At 46.1% G+C, this 16,346-nt stretch overlaps 1 protein-coding gene and 1 long non-coding RNA gene across 3 annotated transcripts in view; both read right to left on the bottom strand.

Moving 5' to 3' along the window:
- Nucleotides 1-797: 797 nt before the first annotated feature.
- Nucleotides 798-12,363, bottom strand: LOC118452138. 2 transcript variants are annotated; one of them, XR_004841803.1, is made up of 4 exons: nucleotides 12,213-12,363; nucleotides 8,949-10,475; nucleotides 3,870-4,861; nucleotides 798-1,322 (listed from the first exon to the last, which is right to left on the bottom strand). It is a non-coding gene; the product is annotated as an uncharacterized LOC118452138 (long non-coding RNA). The 2 variants fall into 2 exon arrangements; XR_004841802.1 differs by having other exon boundaries at nucleotides 8,949-12,363.
- Nucleotides 12,364-12,382: 19 nt separating this feature from the next.
- MRPL23 (mitochondrial ribosomal protein L23) overlaps nucleotides 12,383-16,346 on the bottom strand; it is a 19,518-nt gene continuing 15,554 nt past the window's right edge. Inside the window, exons 8-9 of the mRNA XM_009637285.2 lie at nucleotides 13,852-14,195; nucleotides 12,383-12,951 (exon numbers count right to left, since the gene is read on the bottom strand). The gene's annotated coding sequence lies outside the window, so the exon portion shown is untranslated. The remainder of the gene's footprint in view (nucleotides 12,952-13,851; nucleotides 14,196-16,346) is intronic.

The following is a 16,346-nucleotide window of genomic DNA, read 5'->3' on the forward strand; positions in this document are numbered from 1 at the left end:
GCAAGTAGCTGCCCTAGATCACAGAATCACAGAATCGCAAGGGTTGGAAGGGACCTCCGGAGATCATCTAGTCCAACCCCCCTGCTAAAGCAGGTTCTCCTAGAGCATGTTACACAGGACTTTGTCCAGGCGGGCTTTGAATATCTCCAGAGAAGAAGACTCCACAGCCCCCCTGGCCAGCCTGTTCCCAGTGCTCCATCACCCTCAGAGTAAAGAAGTTTTTCCTCATATTCAACTGAAACCTCTTATGTTTCAGTTTGTGCCCATTGCCCCTTGTCCTGTCACTGGACACCACTGCAAAGAGTCTGGATCCATCCTCGTGACTTCCGCCCTTAAGATATTTGTATGTATTGATGAGGTCCCCTCCCAGTCTTCTCTTCTTCAGGCTGAACAAGCCCAACTCTCTCAGCCTTTCCTCCTAGGGGAGGTCCTCCAGTCCCTTTATCATCCTAGTTGCTCTCCTCTGGACTCTTTCTAGGAGTTCCTCATCTTTCTTGAACTGGGGAGCCCAGAACTGGACACAGTACTCCAGGTGGGGTCTCACCAGGGCAGAGTAGAGGTGGAGGATAACCTCCCTCGACCTGCTGGCCACACTCCTCTTAATGCACCCCAGGATACCATTGGACTTCTTGGCAACAAGGGCACACTGCTGGCTCATGGTCAGCTTGTCGTCCACCAGGACTCCCAGGTCCCTCTCGGCAGAGCTGCTTTCCAGCAGGTCAGCCCCTAGCCTGTACTGGTGCATGGGGTTCAACCTCCCCAGGTGCAGCACTCAACACTTGCCCTTACTGGATTTGACCAAAGCTTTCAAACTAGGCATACAGAGAAAGTTCAGGTACCATTTATGGTCATCATGAGGGTAAAGGGAATTGATGCTCCCTTCTGATGTTGCTCTCTGCTACACAGCTGTGGTGAAGATGAGGCCAGGTGCATCAAGTCTAGCACATACACGTGTCTGGAAGACTGAGCCAAGAAACGGACAGCCCAGGAGAATCAACTATCACCTTCTGGCCACCAGGGATTCACATGCTCAGCTCGCAGGAGCACCAATTCCTCACAGAGATTCCCTGAGCTGACTCCAAACAAGCTGGGACATCCAGCCAGCGTGATGTAGGCCCATACGGAGAGACTAGATTATTCTGAAGAGCAGGAGAACCACATCAGCATGGCCTGTGGCCAAGCCCAGCCAGCCTCCCAAGCTGCTTGGCTCGGCTGCGGTATCACACTGACACAACTGCATTCCTCCGAGCGCCGGAGCTACCTTGGGCATCTCCATGGGGTGCTGCATCACGCAGGGCAGAGGCCCTCAGAGGGATCACAGTCTAAACAGACAGAGAACAGGAAAGGGAAGAGAGACACGGTGTCACTTGCCTGAGGTTACACAGCTGGTCAAGCCACAGAGCCAGGTACTGCGCCCAACTTGAGCCTGCTGTCCACTTGACCACACTGTCACTCTGCCAGCAGAGAGTTCAATATACGGTTTAAGCAAGCGGCTCGCACACATATGGTTGCTGGCATGTTGCTCAGGAGGAGGAAGACAATAACAGACCATCTAAGGATAACATAATACTGTATATCGGATAATGCCGAGAGGGGCCCAAGCCAAGTATGCTTTTTTTCTTCCTTCAGTGGAATTTTCTTGTGTATGCGTGCTTTATTCTGAAGAAGACATTTGTTTGCCTAGGAGAGGAGATTATTCTGCAGACTATTTTCTTTAAAAAAAAAAAAAGAATCTTCCAGATCACTAGAAAAATTTCCTTTTTTTTTTTTAAAAGGAGAGTCCAAATGCAAGAAAGGCACACAATGGGAATAAAGTGAAATAACAGAAATAATGGGAAGAATCTCATCCTTACAGCTTGCAGATTAACCCTGCATTTTCTCAGCCACGTTCAATTCATGTATATTTTAATAACTTGGCGCTCTTCTGCATCCAGGTCCACTTGGCCCTGCCAGGGAAGTTCCTTTCACACTTCCCTTCACTGATAAGGTGAAACCTGAACAGCAACATGGACGAGTCTCACCAGTAAGATAAATAATAAGGAAACATGGAAGAGCCTCACCTATAAGATAAACAGCCTTGAGCAGTTTTCAGGGGGTTTATGTTTCCAGCCAAGATCATACCTTCTACTCTTTCATCTCCACTGCCTGTTCCCATAGTCAAATCACAGACCAGAGACTCACCAGGGAGCGATATGTTCATGCTAAAAAAAGGACCTTCTCTCCCCTGTGTATAAGAACAGCCACCCCTACATCACTTTACCAGGGCCCTGTGGGCCACCATGCTAACCATTTCCTAGCCTTAGGAGTCCTACTATATGTTTCAGTCCTTTTTGACTGCTAAAGGGTCTTCCAGTAGGACACACCTTCTGCACAGTAAATGGAGACCTGCAGACAATACCTTTACTTTTCCTATCAACCTTTGACCCCTAGACTGTAGGGTTTCAAACACAGGTCAAAAATGGCTTATCTAGTTCCTCTCTCTCACATCCTTCCAGCACTCAAGCAATTTAATCCTATTCATCATGCTTTTCAACTATCTCTGAACCTTATATAACTTAGCAACTAACTAAGTTAGTTGCTAGTCAGTCCCATCACATTCTCCCCCTACACCTCAAAAATTGGTACACCTTAGTATCACAGGCTATTTCAAGTTGCAAAGGACCTCTGGAAATCATCTAGTCCCACCTGCTCCTCAAAGCAGGGCCAACTCAGAGAAGGTTGCTCTGGACCTTGTCCATTCTAGTTCTGAATATCCCCAAGGATATCAATCCCACAACACCTGTGGGCCCCTATTCATGTGTTCCACAATCCTAAAAGTGATGGGGGGGGGGTGGTGTGTGTCACTAATATCTAATAGGAATTGCCCTTTTTGAAACTTGTGTCCATTGCCAGCCCTATCACTGTCCATCTCTGAACCAAACTGCCTGGTTCTCCAACCTCCCATTGGGTACTTCTACCAAGTATAACTGCTCACAGAGCAATTTCAACCTAAACTGAAGACAGAAGTTGAACTTCACCTAGAAATGAGAGCAGTTCCTTCCACATCAGTATCTTTCATTACTTTCAGCAAAAGAAAGCTAAATGCTAGAAGGACAGTGCAAAATAATTCCTAACCAAAAGTTAGTGAAGTAACTGGGAGTCTTCCCATTGTGGTCAATAAGCTTTAGATTAAATCCAGGAAGTGGACAGATACCACAGTGAGAAGAGGTTTGGAGATGCATTTTCTTAGTGGCTTAAAGCAAACTGGCTTTAAAATTTGTCCCCGCATGCACGGATTGCATAGCAGATCCCTTTTTATTTCCTACTCGCAAAAGCAACAACAAAAAATATCTCTCGGAAATATCATTTGGTACTCAGAGAATGCTTGGCATAAATTGGGGAGGATATGGTATAATTTTTCACAAGTAATAAATGTTTAAGTCACGCTTGAAGTGCAAAATTCAATTCAACTTTAATTAGAGAGGCGTCACTAAAGCTCTTATTATGATTTTATAGGCCACAGAGGAGATCAGATCAGATTCTCAAGTTACGCTGAATGGGGCAGAAAAGGTGAAGAAGAGATCACACACAGGACGATTCAGCTGATCAACACTCTGCTAATATTTGTGTTACCATCCTAATTTACCTGATCCAGAGCTGACTACTCCCTGGTACGGGCTGCAGTGCTACTGCACAGGAGGGCTTCAGAAGCACTGGTGCCTGCCCTACACTATGCCATGGAGCTGGGGCATGTTGAGCAAACTCTACGAGGCTGTTAGACCAAGTGTGGTCAGATACCTCTGCAGCTGCAGCAGCACCAGCTTTGCTATAGTCTAAGGCTGTTTGTATAAGTGCCTTTTTTCCCCCTCCCCAAAATAAGAGAGACACACCTGCATTAGCATAAGTGTGCAGATATGCATATATCATCCTCCATAGGCATCACGACAAGCCGGCTCTCCGTGATAACGCAGCAGATCGACCGGCAGGGCATAACCAAGCGAGTATAAAACGATCGAGGTGGTCCTCCAGTGCGCAGAGCCAGAACTCCGGCAAATACAGCCAAGGGAAAGATACAGTAATTATACCACAATTCACTGTCTGGATTGTTTTACTGAGATTAGGAAATAATATTTCTGCTTAAAAATAAATAGCTGGGGCCACAGGGACGCAGCCACAGGTATGACATCACTGGTGACCCCCAGAACACGTGCGTTAGAGGGAGACAGGGTTCCACCATTTTTCATTTCTTCTGCCACTTAAGGCAATAACTCAACTCTGGCTGAAGACACACTATTTTATGGGAACCACAAATCAAGGCACTGCATGTTTTAAAGGCTGACAGGATTACTTTTTTTTAAAATAAGATTTCTTCTTTGATTAAATAGTTTTATTTTGCAAAGACAACTGAAAAGAACTATCGTGTTTGCAGCAAAAATGATAGGTAGTCACTGTGAGTCCTACAATAATATCTGACAGTTGTGCACTTTTTTTGCATGTGTTGCAAGAATAGCTGGAGACCAGGAAAAAAAGAAAAAGAAAGCAGAGAAATGTATAGTAAGCCATAGAAAACAGGAGAAAAAATGATGTTACAGAAAATACAAGTCAGAGGAAATATTTGGACAGCCAGAGAAATGTCATCACGCAGTAATGGCATCAGCCTACAAGTGTTTGCAGTGTTATACCAGTAGGTGTAACAGTGACCCAGTTAGGCCAGATGACAATAGGAAACCATACCTTGGACAGGCCCCATTAAAAATAGAGAGGTTTGTGTTGCACAGGCCTATTCTGGAGTTCTTGAGAAGTCAAGCAGCGAAGTAGGCTCCCCCGGCTCCTGGGCTCCAAGCGACACTGAACAACATGTGACAGGAGGGCTGAAACAAACCTAAGACATATGGAAAGGAAGACTGGAGCAAATAATTAAAAAAAAGCCTTCTGGAAAAACAAGAGGTTTAGACAAGGCTTTCCTGAGGATCTGCCCATTCATGCAAATCAAGAGGAAGTCAGGGCCTTGAACTACCCAGCTTGCAATAGTGAGGCTTAAGCCTCTGAGAAGGGTCTGGACTGTGACTGGCACCTGGAACAGTCAGAGAAAAGCACCCTGGTAAAGTGGCTAGCAGTCAGCCAGCCCAGCACAAACTTTGTGGCAGATGGACAATGCTCCGACACTGCTGACACGATAGAAAATCCAAAATATGCCATAGGGAAAGGCACAGAGGCGGAAAGGCACAAGGAACACTAAGCCAGAGGCCACCGAAACAACACGTAGAGCAGGCAGGCAGTGGGAAAGATCAGACATCTGAAGAACAGCATGTGGCTTTAGAAAGTGCCTGCATACATAGAGTTTGGACAAGGAGGACAAGAGGTCCACCGAAAGCTGAGATGCAACAGGAGTCAAGCATCTGCCAGCCTGAAACACAAGCCAGGCTATCAGCCTCTGTTCTCTGTTGTTGCTGTGCAAAGATACCCAATCCAAGGAGATACCAAGAACCATGGTGGTATTCATATACAGCAGTCAACAGGCAAAAGAAGGAGATGAAAAGCTCTGATGATGCTTACTGAAGAAAGACCTGAACTATATTGGGGAAAGGGGAAGCTTAAGTTGGTTGGAAAGAAGCTTTTTGCCATTAATGCCTCACATGACGCTACATTAAGAGGCGGAATTGTCCAAAGGTAAAATCAGAGAATGACAGATTAAAATCCTTCCCTTCATGGTAAGTAAGGGCAGACTCCTGGTAGCAGTAGTAGTACTAGCCTATGGTTATCTGTAACATCAAGTCTAGACAGAAAGGTGTGGGTGGGGATACAAGTAATTTATTTTGCATATAGGTCCAACCTGCAGAATTATGTCCACTACCTTTACTTTGAAGAAGCCATCTACAAGGAGAAGACACTGCAGAGCTTTACCATAGCCAATGGATGTTTTCCTTTTGTTATTCCTCCTTTCTCATCACGTGCCTTTGCAGTTACTGTTTGCTCAGAGGCAGAATTCCTAGCAAGTGCTGGCAGCGATGTAGATTAGGAGGGTTATTCCCACAACGATCTGCTTTGAAAGAAGTTAGTCCCCACGCTGGAGTTGCCTTGTCCCATGCCACACACAGAAGAAATTATGCATATTCAGCACATTTCCTTGGCAAACTAAAGTCTTCAAATTTTGCCACCAAAACAGGTACTAAGGCACCAGATGCTATCATACACCAGAGTCAGGAGGAGAACCTGATGCTCTGATCCGTCTCACCCATCGAGACCTCACTGCAACATACCACACTTCATGAAGCCTTCCTCTCCCCCCACGTATCCCGTTTTCCACTTGATTCCACGCTGCTCTCCTACACCCCCTCTCTGCTGGCTTAGATGAGGAACCAATTAGCTAAAGCAATGCACTGAAACTATTAGGCAACTTGCTCACCTAACCCAAGAGACCTGAGTAGTAAAAGGGAACTAACTGACAACTTTGAAGATAGACAGACATGTAAGAAAGATCACAGTGTTTCTTACCCAACCTTTCTCCTGGGATCAGAGTATGGTTGTGAAACATATCAGAATTCTGCTTTCTTCTTTCCTTTCCTAAGTTTGTGTCCGAGGGCTTAATTTTTATTGGGATGGTGTTGCAAAAAAGCCAGCCAGGGGCTTCAGGAATGTCTCTATCCCTGATCCTTCACAAGCAAGTCCAAACATTCTCCAGTTGGTCTTTTGGAATTATCTGAAGCAAAGGGGCTCCAACTCTGATGTGGACATGGTTAAAAGCTATAAGAAGCTCCCTAGGCTGGAATGGCACCTACCGGCTTAACGTATTTACATTAATCAAGATTCAATCAAAAGCTTATTGGCACTCTCGGTCTGTGTGCCTGCATTACAAATAGCAATAGAGATTTCTGGGAAGGTTTAGTCAAGGCCTTAGCATAACTTGCAGCTACAGTACAAAAATACATAAACCATATAAGGTTACATACTTCATTAAATGTTAGCAATATGCTTAAAACTAAAACTATGGCATGCACTTTATATACAATTTTGATTGTCTATAATCCGTGTCAACACAGCTGTGCTACAGACCTCCTAAGTCACTGTTAGCAAGTCCATCTGCTTCACTGAACTGTGTCTAGTTTTCAAATAATGGCAATTTCTTTAACGTTTTATGATTCCTGACTGTGAAAGCTGCCTCTTGCGTGAGCCAGTGTCAAAATCTGACTAATGTTGCAAACTGTGTGGTGCAATGTGATTTTGTTGGCAGTCAGAGAAACATAAAAATGTTAAGACACTTCGCAAAAGTTTCAAAAAGGAGTCACTGAATAAATCTTTTAATCTCAAGTAGCACGTACTTCATTACATCAGCATTTTTCAAGGAATGTTCCTATTGTCAATGAAAATTAGCTCCAAGAATTTGAAAGCATGAGGACTTAACAAGGGAACCAAAATCCCAGAATTATGGCTTTTGTGTCAAGCATTCTGTAAGAAAACAGACTTCTGAAAAGCTGGCTCTTCCGCTTTACAAACACAAGCCTTTACTACCCCAATAAGACCAAAGCAGATAATCTTTACAGGAAGATTTTTGGGAGTTCTCAGTTAGAGAAATGTCATCACGCCCATCTGGTTTGCTCTATACTATATCCAGGGAAACTTCAATGGAAAAGAGAGGGCAAAACAACTTCCCATCAGTGGTGACAGGACTAGGTTTGGGACCTTAACTCCCAGTCTAGGCTCCCTACGCACTCGACAACAAGAAGTGTTTATAATGGTTTTATTTGCCTCAACAATAGCCACTATGCAAGTTATTAAGGAGATTTAACTACACTAAAACTTTGAAGAGCTGGTGATAAGTTGTTTCTGAGCAGGAGGAGCACAAGTATCAAATTCTTAAAATAATTTTTCATAACTTAGTGACTGACAAGCACACTGGCCAATTTTTTCCTCCCCTGGCTTTATTCAAACATTGTCCTTTGCTTTTAGAATAGCCTAGCAAGTCTCATATCAAACCTGGTTTTCCCAAGGATAGAGAAAAGCTGTAACAGAACATTGCATACAAGCAGGTTGCAACTTGCCCTATAGAAAAGTCAGCATTTCTCCATAACAACAAGAACCTTAAATAATTAAGTCACATAAGGCCAGGGGCCATGTAGCTTCCACCTCTTAAAAGCACCCTTTAAATAACAAACTGAACAACAAATCTAACCTATTTGCAGACTCAGCAATGGCTGTGGATGTTTGTCCTGCCTGATACAGCGGGCATTAGCCAGTGCTGTAGGTCTGCTCTCAGAGACAGCCTGTTGCACAAGTTCCTGCAGGCTTTTGGGATTTCACTCTGGTCCTTGTAGGAAGCCTAGACATTTATACCTTCAGTAGACATCTCAGTTGTTATTTCAAGTAAAATGAATAATATCTGGCCAGCTCACCGCTCAACTGAGAGAACCAAGAAAAGTGATGTGAGTCAGCAGCTAGGGCTATTGCTCATAAGTGGATATCCAGTTTATGTCTGAGGCCAGCGTAACGCACGTGTGGAGGTCTGTCTTCCTGTGCCATGTGCACAGCAGGCTGATCGTTACTAAAAAGGCCTTCCTCCTTGCCAAGAACTAACCTTCAGGGTGACCTTCTCCTGCTGTGAAGGCCAAGACAACGCTACAAGGACTTCACAGCTTGGGAGGAGGTAGGGATACATGGGGAGCATCACCCACAGAGCATCTCTGGGGAGAGGGTGTTTCAGTCACCTCTCTGCTCTCTCCCTATTTCCTTATCCTAAGGAGAAAGACTCCATTGCTTCATCCTTTCCTGCAAAACAACTCCCCCCCCCACGTCCCTCCACTTTTCTCCTTGGAAAAAGAGGGGGCAGAGCAGCCAGAGCAGAGGCCCTCTTAGAATCATAGAATTGTTTAGGTTGGAAAAGACCTTTAAGATCATAAAGTCCAACCATTAACCTAACCCTGCTATCCCACCGCTAAACCATGTCCCTTCTCCCCTCCACCCACCTGGCTCACCGCAGGGAGACATCCCAGCCTCCAAGCTGTGCTGTGACCAACCTTGTACTTAGAGCAGGAGAGCAGAGGTAGCTACTCCTGTCAGGTGTGCCAACACAGCCCTTCACTACATCGGCTTCACTGCACCCCAATTGCTTCGCTGAATGCATGCAGAGCCAAACTAGACCATTAAAAAGAGATAATTTAGGGAAGAAACAATTTAAATGTCTGCTTTGCTTCCGCTCCTCTACTTGTCTCAACCCTCCTCTCCCATGGGAATAAGTCCATCTATGATTTCCCTCACACTGACACTTTGGATACCCAAGGCAAACATCTCCTAGTCAGCTGGGGAGATCCCTGCATGCCAGCTGCTGTGTGCCTGGGGGGGGAACACCAAGCACCCGAATCCATCACAAGCCATAAAGCCACCTCATCAAAAGGCTTTTGCAGTTCTCAGAAGGACAATGTACTTGGAATAACGGGAAGGACCTTGACCTGGATGCAGCGGCCCAGTGGTACCGCTCAGGCTGGGATCAGAGAGAGGCAGAGGCAGCGCTCCAAGAGGGCTGTGCTGCAAGCCAAGATACACACTGAGACTTGGGACCTGTTTTAATCATTGTTTCATTTCTTTCACTGCCCAGGAACATGTAACAAGCTGAAATGTGCGTTGTGCCTGTAAACATTTACTTTCTTTTGGTCTTGTGCAATGCTATGTCTCATTCTCTTGGATGGTGCCTGGAATGCAGGAATAGCCATAACACATCGGCTGAGCGACTGTCGACTCAACCGTCCGTCTCTGACAGTGACCAGCGCAAGCTGCTTCGAAGGAAGTTGCTAGAATCCCCACATTGGGCAACTGTGGATTAGGTTGTCTCTGAGGGGAAGTTTCTTCTTTCTGCTATGCAATTCATGTTTGACTCATGCCCTAAAAATCAGGAAAGTCTGCCCGTCCATCCGATAATTATTTTTTTCCCATGCCAATTCACGCACTCGGCGTGCTTTCCACCCGAGCAGCTGCCAGTTCCTTTTGGTGGTGGGCTATGCAGGGTTGCACAGGTTCATCGTGCCCTGTGCGGAGGACCGCATACCTTGCACAGCCAGACACATGGGGCTGCGGTTGCCATGAGCCTGACGGCACACAGACACAGAAATCCAAGTCAGTCTCAGCACGCTCTCTGCAGATCACAGATGCACTCTGGCCCTCTGTGCCCATAGCTGGTGAGCACAAGGAGTTTGGGGATTCTGCTCCTCTTGCTCGCAAGAACAGCTATTTTTGAATGGTGCGAGTGAAGGGGCATGCACGCCATCAACAGCTTGTGATCATCTCCAGGCCTTCGGCAGAGAAATTATCTCGCAATTTGGCAAACCTCACCCGATGCACAAGAGGCCAGCTGGGGCAACAGCAAAGAGTCGGCTAGTCCGGGAGCACGCCGGCCTCCCCCACCCTGCGGGCAAGGCCGTCTGCCTCATGTTGAAAAGGAAGGGAACCTTTGCCCCTTCTTCTCAGTCCGAAGGAGCATCTGCAGGACTGAAACCAATCAAAGCCAGCTGTGAAAAATGAAGAGGGGAGGGAAGGCAGGGAAATACTGATTATTATGACTAGGAAAAACGCTATTAAAAAAAATAAAGAAAAGGGAAAAACTGATCCCATATGGGAGGCAAATGAAATACAAATGCAAAACAGGCCATTACGCAGTGTCTGTTGTAAGGCTGCTGCATTGGGGGCTGCGTTCATGTGTCAAGATGCAGTGCCCCTGGGACCTCTGGAGACGCCCCTCTGCTCTGCGGCAGGATTAGTGTTACCTTGGAGCATCCCGGGCTGTGACCAGCACTGAGGCCGTTGATTAGACAGCCTCTGCAGACTGACCAAGAAGTTATTTGACTCCCCCGCAGACGCACACAGAGAATAACCTCAGGTCTGCCAGACTTAATAGTTCCACCAGCCCTTTTCTGCCTCAGCCGCTTATTCCAGGCAACTTCGTGGCTGGCCCCTCACTCGTTTTGAGATAAGTTATTGCCCTCCTCTGATCCCACAGGGTCACCCACGCGGCTGCCCTTTTATCATTCCCCTTCTCACACCACTTCCCCTTCTTCTGCAGATCATCTCCATCATCTGCTCCATCTGCCTACCCAACACATGCCCTTCAAGCTGTTCCTGAGCTACAGCCAAGCCCCTGCAGCCAGGCTCTCCAGGGCAAAACGCCTTCAGCAACAAGGAGGCTTTTGGGGTGCAGGCAGCAAGCACAGTCCAAGCTTGGTCCTCTTCTATGCTCCCAGGAGGGAGGGAAATGCCCACCCTGCACCAGCCATACTGCGAGGCTCATTCATGATGTTACTGGACCAAGGGGGCTGAAAGCCAGCTCTCATTTCCTTCTCAGCTGTTTCTTCCGCTGCTCTGGAAGCACAAGGAGAGTCAGTATAACGGGGGCTCGTTTATTTGGTGGTGGTGGTGAACATTCACCTACAGAAGAAAAAACTGGAGGACAGCAACATGACTTCCCACGTCTGTGGGCTGTGCTCCCCAGCGATAAAAGACTCTCCAGATCTCAAGGGACAGATGGTTAAAGGGTGGGTGGCTCAGTCTGCCCTGCTCTTGTGATTCTGTCAAAGACTCACAATATTTGGTACTTTCTTTTTTTTAAGAGGCCCCTGCCCATATGTGAGTCTCAGTGTCTATTTAAAAAACAAAGTAATTTCTCACATACTATAATGGAGAGAAAACATACAAAAACCTGAACTTCAGAGTTCAAACCACAGAAAGAAAAAAAGAATCCCTTTAAGAAAATCCATAGGAAACCCTCGCTTATAAACCAATCTCACTTTTTTGGCATCCAACTCAGCTGTAATAAAACCCCTGTATCTGCTAATGTGAGGGCAGGAGGCACTTCAGCCATTCGGAGGCACCACTCTACAGACATCCCCAAGCCTGGCTTCACCCACTCTGTGCCAGGGCCTGTGCAACTTGGCCCTCCTTTTTGAGAACCATCTCTCTGACGTCTGGATTTGGGGGAGAAGCAGGAAGAGAGAGGGCCCTGAAGACACTCCACTTCTCAGTACGAGCGTGTTCCACAACATACCCAGGGCCACAGCCAAATGCATTAGACCGTAGCACTCCCAGATCCTACTCAAGAGTCTTCATAATTCCTCTTCTCAAGCCAAGAAAAACAGAGCAAGCAGAAAACAAATAACAGTGGGCAAGCAGGAGTATTTGTCCCTTACTACAATGGCCTTAAGCAATCAGAGAGGTAGGGCTGATGAACCTTTAATTACTTGTGCAATAACGACCTCTGATTCCAGCATTCCTTGGCAGGCAGGAGGTGGCTGGAGCAGTCAGGGACCTGTTATGCTCCCCTCTCCACAGGCTTGAAATTGATACGAAGGCCCCTCACCCAGCTGGTCACAAGTTTTAAGACACGCTCCACAAAGAGGTTGTTTATAGCTATTAAAAGCGGTGAAAAGAAAATACAATAAAAATAAACAGCTCTTTTACTGAGGAGTTGTTGCTGAATGGCATGGCTCTACAGCTAAGGTGTTCAGAGCTCCCATACTACTTTTTCCAGATAGTTTTTAACTATGTGATTAAAAAAAAGCAAGTTATGGAACAAGCCTTCAGCCTCAGTATATCGACACTTTGTGTAGTGTGTCATACTCAACCACAGTGGGAACGGAGGGGACACTTTTCACTCAGGACCCCTAGATGTTAGCCAAAAAGACAAGTGGGGACAAAGGAGAGCAATCATCCCCAGATAATTTCTATGACACAAAATGAAATCAGAAAGAGAGGTTAAGGAATTGACCCAAGCTCAGATGAATACAGTTTGGAAGTTAAGTTCACTCTCCTGATTCCCAGGCCACAGAAATTACCTTTTTTTTCGGAGGGGAAATCATGACATTCACAACCAACAGCTGAAGAATGCAGAAGGTGCTCTACCTTCCCACAGGGACTAACACGCATCTAGATGTCCTGCAGCTGAGACAGCTGCCCAGGTTGCCATCTTTCCCAAGCTCCATCTCGGCTGGGATTCTGCAACACGACATGATACAGAGGTCAGAAAAAGGAGTGCTGCAAGAGACAGCTCACAGGGTATTTCGCCTCCCAAGGAAATAAGTCTCTTCCTATCCCCACCTCCATCTGCTTGAGTCAGCTTGTGCCTTGACACATGTGGCACTGATGACTTCCCAAAACTCTTGTTCTTTTAATATTACCATTAGCTCTTTGATATCTTGGTTATCCACAGAAACAGCCAGAGTGTGTCTGCATCCAGCTAAGTTCTTGGCCCTGATATTTTGTGGCAAAGAATTGCACAACACTAATCTAACCCGACGTGGAGTGAAAATATTTCTGTGCTAGTTTCTATCTTGCCTTCTTTTTTGTTTCACTGAGGGTCCCCACTCATATATGTTGTAAAGGGAGGTACTTCTGGAGAGCCCACCTCTAATCATGTTGCCTCTCACTCCTCCTTCCTCTAGAATGACTATTTTACAGGCTTTTCAATCTCTTTTCACAAAAGGTCTTTTTTTGTTTCCTTAACCACAATCACAGCTGGCTCCTGACCTCCCCCTCCTCTTGGAGACAAAGTGGCCAAAACAGCATGGTGCGTACCAGTATTTAAGGGATCCTTTACAACACAGAAGGACGTCCCGGGATTGCTGAGCAGCTTTCCTGTTGGTTAAAACAGGAAACATGGAGATAATTTCTGCCAATTGAAATTTCTCTGTTCTGCTATGCATTAGGGCAGTACAGAAGAACTGACTTGGGTTAGAAAAGAACCGCTTTGAATGCAAGACTCAGGCTATAGGCAGACCCATCAGTTCCTGTCCTCTCTCACAAGTCAAAAAGGATAGGAAAACTCCAAATGGCAGAGCACAGCATAGCTCCAAGCTGAATTACCCATCACTTTCATCAGCCATTCCCTTGACCTACCTCACACTCCAGGAAGCTGCCTGCTACTGCTCTCGCCACCCAGAACCTAGAAGAACACACATAAAAGAAGTATCCCAGGGATGTGCTCATCTGTTAACCTAAAGACATTCACTCCCCTCGCACAGCATCCTTAGTTTCTCCCCACTGTCCTTTTCTAGTTGTTTCAGCATCGTAAAACATGAGGAAGATCCGTCTGGACAAAGCTGCCTCATCCACTGAGATGCCAGCAAGCACAAGTAATGCAGATCTCCACTTTCCCTCCTTCTGCTGGATCTCCAGTCGGGTTTCAATCACTAGTGAGCCCAGCTGCAGAAACTGAAGCATTCAGAAGCTGACTGAGTCACCTAAAGCAACAAAGATCAGCAGCAGCAGGCTGCCACACAGCTCTGGAAAAGTCCTCTTTAAAACGCTAAATCCCTGGAATGAAGGGCTGCATTTGGGTCATCCATGAGAGCATCTTAATGGCACGGATGAGTTCACCCCTAACTTCAGGGCCAGTTCATTCAGAAGGGTTAACAGGGTAGTGGTGGGAGAGAGCAGCACCACCTCCAGTTTGAAAGCAACCCACCAGAAGCAATCCCATGGGCAGAGCGGGGGCATTTTGGGGGCACTTCGGTGTTAGACAGCTATTCACAGCTTCAACATCGAGCCTTAGGGCTTCTCAGGCCTCCTCACGCTCACCCTGTAGAGATTTGCCTGCTCAGCCCTTAACAGCAGGACCCATCTTTGAAGTTCATGGCCCAGCTATGTCTGCATAAGCAGTAGCAACATTGGGCCCAACATGCATTGGGTTGGGCAAAGCAGCAAAAAAACCAGCCCACAAACTCTTTCAGTTCTGTTTCAAAAGGCCTGGAAGTTCCTCCCCTTCTCTTCCCCTAGCCCCTTCCATAAAAGCTTTGCATGCAGAGCAGCGTCTCTTGGGTCCCTCATTCTCTTGAGCAAAGTAAACAGACCTCCCGTGCAGCGACAAATGAACAACAAACAGAGGGGGAAGGAAAAAAAAAAAAAATCTCACTGCCAACTTGGAGATTTTTTTGTCGGCATGTTTAATTTTTTTAAAAAATTAAAATGTGCAAGCTATGCCCCAAGGGTGACCCTGCACAAAGCTTCCTGGCAGCTCCAACATCCTCCATTCACCCCTCACATCACCACAGACACCCCATCTTTCCCCATGCTCTTCCCCTGACGTACGCATGCACATACGGAGCCCTAAGAATCCTGGCACCCAGACGGCTTTTTCTTTTTCAAGCATGCCAAAACAAGCTAAGCTCCTAAATCCCTTTTAGAATCTGGCCTTGTGTGGAAATCTGTTTGCCTCCATCCTATGTTTATTTTCTTTTGTTTTCAGGTTTGTTAGCCCAAGGGCAAATGTTGTTCCTAGCACCAATTTTGGGGTTGGGTGTTTTTTTTGGTTTTTTTTTTTTGGTATTTATCTTTCAATCAAGTGTTCTCCTTGCAAGGATAAACAGGATGTTTAGAGACTCTGGGTATGACGACCAGTCTTTGACAGCTGTTGTGACACACCACACGCTGGGTTTGCCATGTGTGCAAGCCCTGGCACAGCTCGATCTGCAGCAGGCTCTCTTCATTTGAGGAGATGGACTGTATGACCTAAGAGGCCTTCGCCAGCTCTACGTTTTCAGCACAGGCTAACAGGAAATGTGCCGTACGATCCAGAACAACTCACTGGTCTTTCCCTCCACTTACAAGGATATCACCTGCCCACCCCACAGCCATTCCCTTTCTAGTCGGCTCATTTCACTTGCTTAGCTACGCTAAACTATGCTCTGCCTCTGAGAAATTTTTCTTTTCCAGGTACATACAGATGGACAACAGTCAAAATACTTCTCAACCACACTGATTCAACAGAGGGAGTTTCCCAAGCCTTTTTTTAAGAAAGGAAGTTTTCCAAGCTTTGAATCACTGCCATTGGTCTGACTCCTAACCCAAGAACTTTGGAAAATGGAACATAGATAGCACTGAGGGCCAGATCCCAAGCAAGACCTATCTACCTAGAACACCATGTGTGGTCTCAAGATCATAGAATGTTTGGTTTGGGTTGGAAGGGACCTTTAGATGCTCTCTAAAGTCCCAGTCACCACAGAAGAAAATGCAGTGCCTAATTCTGCACTGCACAGATTCTCCAAAATTTTAATCACTTTTCATTTGCAACTTTTACTAGCAGCTGAAGGCAGGAAAGGTTAAGAGACTGATAATTAGTCCTGGTTTGTAATTAAAATCAGTTAGTTTTGCACCAGACCCTAGTTACTGTGTTCTCAGGCCACAGAATAAGTGACTAGGGGACATCTCCTGAATTCTGCAGGCTGGGTGTGTCCACAACAGCAGCGCACACTTTGATAAGCCGTACTATACACAAAGAGCTAAATTCTGTCTAAACAACCATAAATCACTCTAATAGAAATGTCTCAGCCAGGATGTCATCTTAGCTAGTCTAAAACCTTTTTCATTTAAAGAAAATAATATTTATAAAAATT

This window comes from Egretta garzetta, unplaced genomic scaffold, assembly GCF_000687185.1.
Source record: "Egretta garzetta isolate BGI_Z169 unplaced genomic scaffold, ASM68718v1 scaffold44, whole genome shotgun sequence".
In the NCBI taxonomy this organism is placed as follows: Eukaryota; Metazoa; Chordata; class Aves; order Pelecaniformes; family Ardeidae; genus Egretta; species Egretta garzetta.